Genomic DNA, 8,699 nt, shown 5'->3' on the forward strand with positions numbered 1-8,699 from the left:
AAAACCGAATAACCAAAACCAAAAAACGGAAACTGAAGCATAAACCTATGGTTTGGGTTTAGATTTTTCAAAAACAGAAATTTCGGTTTGGGTTTGGTAAAACCAAAAAAAAACGAATCGAACTAATTATATATAATGTTTATATATATATATATATATATATATATATATATATATATATATATATATATATATATATATATATATATATATATATATATATATATATATATATATATATATATATATATATATATATATATATATATATATATTTAATGAAATGATAACAAAAGAAACGGTTGGTTCAGGCGGGTAAGAAGCTAGAGTGTTGTTATGGGGGTTGTGAGTTTGAAACTTTTTTTTGACATTTCGTTTTTTTAATTTTACAGCTATATAAACGTTTTTGTATAGAATTATACTAATTCTATATGTATTATATTATGATATTTTGAACAAAATATACAAGTACCACCGACCTGTCCAAGTGGTAACGCTCTGAATACTTAATTTGGATGCCCAAGTTCGAATCTTTCTCGAGAAAATGAAACATACGTTTTCTTCATCTCTTATATATGAGACATGCTTATCATATCTCACAAGTTAAAATTTCAAATAGGTTGGGTTTAAACCTGAAACCAACCCATTGAAAACTGAGGAACCGAAAAACCGAACCCATCAGTTTTGGGTTGGGACGGGTTCTAATTTTCTAAAAATCGATAACTCGGTTTTGGTTTTGGGTTTAGGCCAAAACTGACCCAACCCGGCCCATGCTCACCCTTACCCCTATGACAAATAGCATTATTAGAAGCTACTTTGTAATGTCATTCTTCCAAACTTCTCATAAAATATTTTTAGGGATCTATTAGGAATCACCCTAGACAGTGCTATATATTAGGAGATGATAGCGCAACATGAAACATATCATTGTATGGTGAAACAACCCTATAATTGATCAAAAAATGTGTTAAATGATAGCTAGTTTTATTATTTTTATCATAATTAATGTGCAAATTATTTTATTAAACCTACAATGACAATCAACTTTCACTTCCACAACGGCTATTTGTAATTACACATTATGATTTTCCCACGAATAAGGTAGATCAAGATAATTTAAATGGTAAAAAAAGATAAAAAGATGTTAAAAAGGTTAAAATTTTCATTTTACATGAGTCAAAGACCAACCACACAAAAAATTGTACCCATATGGACAATACATATGAAAATAATAATTATGGAGTAACTTGTAACTTTTTGTAAACCGTATGAACCATTATTTATATAATTTAGTCTCCTTTTAGGATATTCTATTAATCCTAACGTATTTTATTTACTACTTGAAGGTGTCCCTCGAGACAGTCGGATCTCTAAGATGGTTGTAATGGATTACCATGAGCCCCCATAATCAACGATGTAGACTAATGATTTCCCTGCACGATACTTCATCGGACGTCGAATAATGTTTGAATAACAAATTTATCATGTCGGGATTGTAGCTAGCAATCTCAGGTGGGGGTGTCAAACCTCGTATAGATCTATACATATCTTTCTGGCTCTCGCAAGATTAACGATTACAGGTTCGGGGTAACTGAATTTAATCAAGCTAAGGATGAATAATAACAGCTCACTAACGCATTAACCTTAGGTATTTTATCTTTTATCTTTCTTTCTTAGTGATATCCTATAACTATCACAATATAAATCTTTTACTTTAAATTTGATAACTAAAACTTATTGATCTCATATACATACATATATATATATATATATATATATATATATATATATATATATATATATATATATATATAATTTTTCCATACATACATACCCTAATTATGGTTAAGTTGAAACATTATATTTGGGCAGAGTAACGAGTAGGTACATTGCATATCCCTATCACAATATAAATCTTCTATGTACTATGTTATTGTAACACCCATAATCAAAAAGACCAAGAAAGGAAAGGAAAACCCTAAGTCAAGGGGGTCAATTCGTCGAGTCCAGGGTGGAACTCGACGAGTCCGAGCGGGATTCGGGTAGAAGAGTTAGTGACCGACTCGACGAGTCGGCAAGAGGACTCGGCGAGTCCGTTCTAAAGAGGAAACCCCTAAATCTGGGACTTTGTGCACTATATAAACATCTCATTCTCTCCCTTAGGGTTCTCTATAGCCTCTCTTATCCAGAACACGAAACCCTAAGCCTCCATTTTAGCACATTCAAGCTTTCTTTCCATTTTGGGTGAATCGAAGGAAGAAGGAGGAAGGGAACCTTTGGTGATTCAAGGATTGGCTTTAGATCCAGAGTTGGTGTGACTTTTCAGATCCCTTGAGGTAATAAGCTGACCTTATTGCATTTAGATCTATCTTAGGGTTGAGATTTGGGCATTTTTGGGTATGGAGGAGGTTTATTTCGAGTTTGGAGTAGATCTGAGGTTGCTACCTCAAATCTAGGCTATTGAGGATCCAGAAAGCCATAAAGTTTATGCCAATAAGTTTTTGGTGAAGCCCCTTGGTCACAAAACCTAGCCTTAGAGTGTTTTAAGCCCATATCTCTTTGGTTTCATGTAAATTTTGCAACTTTACGTGAGGAATAGACTTGGGAAGGGTGGATCTATGAGTTGGAGCCCCTGCATGGCTCGAAAAGCCACTGTATGGATTAAGAACTAAAGCTCCTCGACGAGTCACATGGGTGGACTCGACGAGTTGGATGAAGATAGGCAGGAACTCGACGAGTTGGAAGAACAACTCGGCGAGTCTGTTGAGTATTGCCATGGACTCGACGAGTCTGTTCTTGGACTCGACGAGTCGGATCGTAGAACCTCAACCTTTCCTGGTTAAGGCTCAGATCAGTGAGTTGAATGGTGACCTAGTGAGTTGGACAGGATAGGATTCAGAGATCGTTGAACTCGACGAGTCTTGGGGTGACTCAGCGAGTTGGGTCGCATTATGAGAGTTTCTGAGTATAAGGACTCAACGAGTCAACGGGTTGACTCGGCGAGTAGGGTCAATCAGGAAGGTTGACTTTGACCAGGACTTTGACTTTATCAAGAGTGGACTTAGTTGGCTTCTAGAGTTCTGTTTGGATCTGAGTGTTATATGATATTGATATTGATAGCTCGGGGATCTAGAGGAGCAACGGTTCAGCGAATTATCGGACAGCAGCCAGAGGGTTATCGGCAAGTTCAGCAATGCAAGTGAGTTTCCCTTTGTGTGGATGGGTCTAAGGCCACAATGCCATCCCATGTAGATATGAGTAGGAAGACCCATGTAGATATGACAGTATGATATTTAGGACCAAGGTCCATTGATAACGGGCGGGTGCCCAAGGAATGGTTTGCATGTTAGAGTATACTTGTTGTCTGTGTGATACTTGTATGTACCTGGTAGGGAGGTGAGTGTGGGCGAGGTCCCGTATCTCACTAATAGCAGAGTCTGGACGATGATCCACATCTCATTAGCAGCAGAACAGGGGCGAGGCCCAAGTTAGGGAAGGAGTGAGTGTAGGTTGGGCCCGTATCTCACTATCAGTAGGAGCGTGGACGGGGTTCCATGACTCATCAGTAACAGGACAAGGGCGAGGCCCAAGATAGGCGAGGCCTAAGGACAGGATTCATTCATATATGTTTAGCTTATGCGTTGTGATATGTTTATGTGATAGTATATGTTAGTGGGTGAGGCCCAGTGACAAGCGAGGCCTAAGTGAAACAGATATGTATTCCGAGCGGGGCTCGAAGCCAGGCGGGGCCTGGAGTGGCGAGGTCGTTGTAGCGGGCGGGGCCCGAGGTAGGGGCGTGGCTCAGTATGTCTTGTGTGTGCTTATGCATGGTATGTGGTAGGTTGGGGAACTCACTAAGCTTCGTGCTTACGGTTTTCAGTTTTGGTTTCAAGTACTTCCGGTAGTGGAGGGAAGAGCTCGGGGTGATTGCATGGCACACACCATTGATTAGTCAGCCTGGGGTGTTTACTGTGATAATGAAAATATTTTTTGGAAATGATACTCTGAATTCACGTTATGACTCGTGATATGTTTTTATGAATATGACTTTGGTAATGATTTAAAGAAAAATTTTTGGTTCGGATTTTGGGACGTTACTGTTATCTTAGGAAATTAGTCATTATAACATCTAGGTAATATGTCTTCCTAGACTACGTATAGTATCAATAGATAAAAATATATTTTGATAAAGCATTTTGATAAGCATGTATTCCCCCCCCCCCCCCCCCCGAGTAAAACTATAACATCCAATAAATCGTAGTTAATTTTTTTCACTTTTGAAACCATTCCAAAACCATAAGCGTTTACAAACATAGTTTCCAAAGTGTCAATAGTCACAAATCAGAGTATCCCAAAACCAATTCTCATAATAACTAATGTATGTGCACAATGAAGTCAACAATCAACAACCCCTCACGACATGGTAAAAAAGTCAACGGCCAACGGAAGTCAACAAAAGTCAACAATCAACAGCCCCTCACGACATGACCATTTATGGCTCACATTATAAGCCACTTAAGGACAAAATAATTGGGTCTCATAATCCTCACAGCATGACAAGTATATTCTCATGTCGTGAGATCATCCTAATTACCAATTTGATCCAAAAACTTCTTAATCCAATAAGCCACTAATTTATCTTTTCCAGGAGGCTTTCTAACACTCCAAGGATCATAAAAATCGATGCTTCAAGGTCTTGTATGTCCAATACAAGACTTGAGCTCAAACTAGGGAACTCATGGAGAAAAGGAGATCAAATCTCAAACATGAACTCAAGCATCATCCAAACTTCAGATCCATAACATATAGTCACCAAGGGACCCTAAGAACCCATAAAGTTGCTAACTTTATGGAGTCCCAACACTCTAACTATTGAAGTCATGGATAAACATACATAAAACCTTATATCTATCAACAAGTAAACAAAAAGCTTGGTTCTTGCTTACTCATGATGGTCCAGAGGTGTTGCTAGAGGTTCTAGATGAAACTTCCAAACTAAATCTATGCTTCAATGTCGATCTCTTCTTCTCCAACCGCCAAAACTCCACCAAAAACTCAATAATAACAAAGAGAGGCTAGGCTTAGGGTTTTGTTGGATTAGTGTCTAAGTCCATAACTATTTTTGTATGTACTTGACCCGATGGTGCATGGTCCTTTTCGGTTGCCTTCACCAAAGCAACTTGATTGGAGAAATAAATAAAGAGAGAGAGGTTATTATGATTTATTAATATGTTATAAGAATAATATATTAAAGGAGAAATCATATTTGTTTAATTAATATTGGTCAATAATTAATTAAGAATTAATTTTGTGATCAAATGTAATTAATTAAACTAGAGGGGCTGAATTGTAATTATGTGATAGTTGCAAAATAGGGCAATGGTTATCCTTGTTAAAGGATGGACGAATTCAAGGATAAGGATATCCTTAAAATCGTCCATGGTCCAAGAGATAGGGTTTTTCAAGGCTTATCTTATGGTTGCTTGATGGGCAAGTAACTAGATAAGGATAAGGACTGAAACCCTAATCCCAACCCTATATAAAGACCCCTAAGGCCTTAGGATTTCGTGCACTTGATCCCTAGAGCATCTAAGGACGAATTCCTACCTCTCTCCTCTCTCTTTATACCTTCTCCACTTGCTTATGGTGTTTGTAAGCCATTAGAAGAGTGACACTTGTGACTCTAAGCCTTCCAAAGCTAATTCAAGGAGGAATTAGGATTGTTATTGCTACATAACAATCAAGGTAATATCTTAAACCTAATTATATGTTAATATCGATTTCCATATGTTAGAATTAGGGTTTATAGTCTTGGATTCAAAGTTGTACAATAGAGAAACCTAGATCCAAGCATTAGGGTTTGTATGAGCACATAGGATGTCTTATGACCAAAACCCATCAGTGGTATCAGAGCCTTGATTGGTTTCTATTGTATTGATGCTTGATGTAACTGAAAAATGTTTTTTGGCCTCATTGTTCGACCTGACTCGGCGAGTCACTCTTGGACTCGCCGAGTCAGCCATACTTGACGAGTTCCATAGGGTGACTCGGCGAGTCGGTGCGTCAGACAGAGGTATATCCGGGATTTCTTGCTGTTTTTGCTTATGGATAGTTACCTTATCATGTTAGATCAATATTAATCCGATTATATGATATATTTGACTATAATTTTGATCAAATTGAAGATATTTATCAATTAATAAGATAATTGTTTCCTTATGTGATAATTGATTAATTATTTTGAATAAATTGATAAATTGTTTTGCAAGAAATCATTAAATAAATCAAATATGGATAATTATGTGATTAAATGTTAATTTGAATTATTTGTCATTTGATCCTTGTTGTTATGAAATGTTTCATATTTTTCCCTTTAGGTTTTATAGCTTAAATTTGAACCCAAAAGTTTTGTTGTTTTGAAATTTAAATAGTTGAAACCCTAATGTTTTGAAAAAGGTTTCAAAACTTGCCCTCAAGTTTTGGAATTTAAATTTTGATTAAATGGTTTAATTTTGATGTATATTTAAATTCTAAACCCTAATGTGTTGAAATGTTTCAAAACTTGCCCTCAAGTTTTGGAATTTAAAAGTTGATTAAAAGTTCAATTAGGAATGTTAAATTCTAAAACTCTAGTACTGTTTTGAAAAAGTTCAAATCACACCCTTATGGTTTTATTAATTAATTAAGGTGTATAATTAAAAGAGTTTAATAAATCCATAAAAGTTTAGGTTTACAATTTAATTGAATTAAAAGTATAATTGTTAAATTAGACCACCTAGTATTTTGAAAGTATAAATACACCCTATACTATTTATAACATTAAAAGTCTAACATTATATATATGTATGAGTAAAAGTCAGTCTTACCGTTAGTAGGCCTCATTCACGAAGCTAGTCTATAAGGGGTGTTTAAGGAAATTACCTATAAAATGGCGATTGAATGGGTATCCACTCTTACCCACCGTACTCTTGACTAGTGGAGGGTCGTTAGCCGAACGGGTAGGATAGGACGAAACATTCCATTATAAGTATAATAAAGTATAAAAGTAACTAAATGTTTTCATATATTCCCAATCTTAGTTACTTAGGCAAAAGTGAATTGATGCAATTCCATGAAATTACACTTTGTGCCCTTGCGAAGACGTTAGTGGAGCGTGTGTGGTTTACCGGCACACTAATTGGTTCTAAGCAAAGGTAGCAAAGGGTGACTCAATGTTTGTCATAGTTCGGTGGAGCGTGTGTGGTTTACCGGCACATCGAATAGGTGACTGTAACATGTGAGGGAACCATGTAAGTTTGCATGGTTATTCACACCCGCTTTGTGATCCTAGGCATCCCATTCACAAACAAGAGGGGCATATCGAGATTTAAACATGCCATTGATAGTTCAATGAATCTCAAAGGATCTAGGAGTTTTCATAGATTTAAAACTTAAATTTCTTTTTTTGTTTTTCGTGGTGGAAATTAGTGAATCGTCATTCACTTACCTTCAAATATTCTTCAATTAGGGTTACGGCATCCCTCTCCCGAGTTGTAGAATATTGTGTTGGGTCCTAGCCTTAGTATTTCATTTGGGTGATTTACTAAGGACTCAATCAATCAACTAACTTGAATTTGTTTTTCTCCCATTTTCTAGATGTCAAAGTTCGACAACTATGGTCTTCCCAAATCCCGTGGAACAAGCATTCCACATGAAGATGGTATTCCATGATTCAATCGAGGAACAAGAAATCATACTTCACTTCCTCCTTCTCCTCCTATTGTTCTCCCCAACCCACAAGATCGAAGAATTGAAAGGTTCAATATCACTAAAGCCCTATTGGAAATGAAACATGAAGATGGTAAACTCGTGTGTACCCACGTTCTAGGAATGAAATCACACATTGATAGGTTGATAATGTTGGGTGTGTCATTCCCAGATGAGTTGGCTGTAAATTGGGTTTTGCAGTCACTTCCTGAATCATATAATGAGTTCAAAAGAAAGTATTATATGATGGATCATGACGACAACCTCATTGACCTAACTTACATGCTCATTGCTGCTGAATCAGAAATGATTTGGCGAAGCAATGGAGCGTATTTGTTGGGAAAGTCAACCCACCATGCTTTCGAGGACGTTCTAGGAGAACCGACCTGCGTTTGCTGCCAAAAGAAAGGGCATTGGATACAAGTCTGCCCAAAGAGCCTGAAGAGTCCAGAAGATGGGAGAGTCAAAGAGTATGGCTACGCTTCAGGTAAAATCCACTATCTAACTCCATTAAGTTCCTATTCATTGACTCTTAATACATAATGTGATAAGATTGCATTTGAATGTTTTTGCAAGATCAATGAAAAGAAAGGAAGATTGGTGAAAGAGCAAGATGAATCTAATCACAAGGAATGGATCTTGATCGCATGGACTTGAAGATTAGATTTTGAGCTTAGATAGTTATGATAGAGTTGTTAGAAATTTTTCTTTTGAAATACATAGTTTTCAATGGATTTTGCATTGTAAGGACAAATGTTTTCCGCTGCTTTTATAAATAAAATAAATTTTCATTTGACTTATTTATTTATTTATTTCCTTGCAATGAAATCATTATGAAAAATTGGTGTTTGCATATTTCTACAACAAATGGATATGATTCTTATTTATTGTGTTTATGGAAAAGTCGAGAATTTACCAAATAGGGAGAGTTTCTCATCGCCCAAGTTTCAATT

Source organism: Lactuca sativa, chromosome 5 (assembly GCF_002870075.4).
Source record: "Lactuca sativa cultivar Salinas chromosome 5, Lsat_Salinas_v11, whole genome shotgun sequence".
NCBI classification, from domain to species: domain Eukaryota; kingdom Viridiplantae; phylum Streptophyta; class Magnoliopsida; order Asterales; family Asteraceae; genus Lactuca; species Lactuca sativa.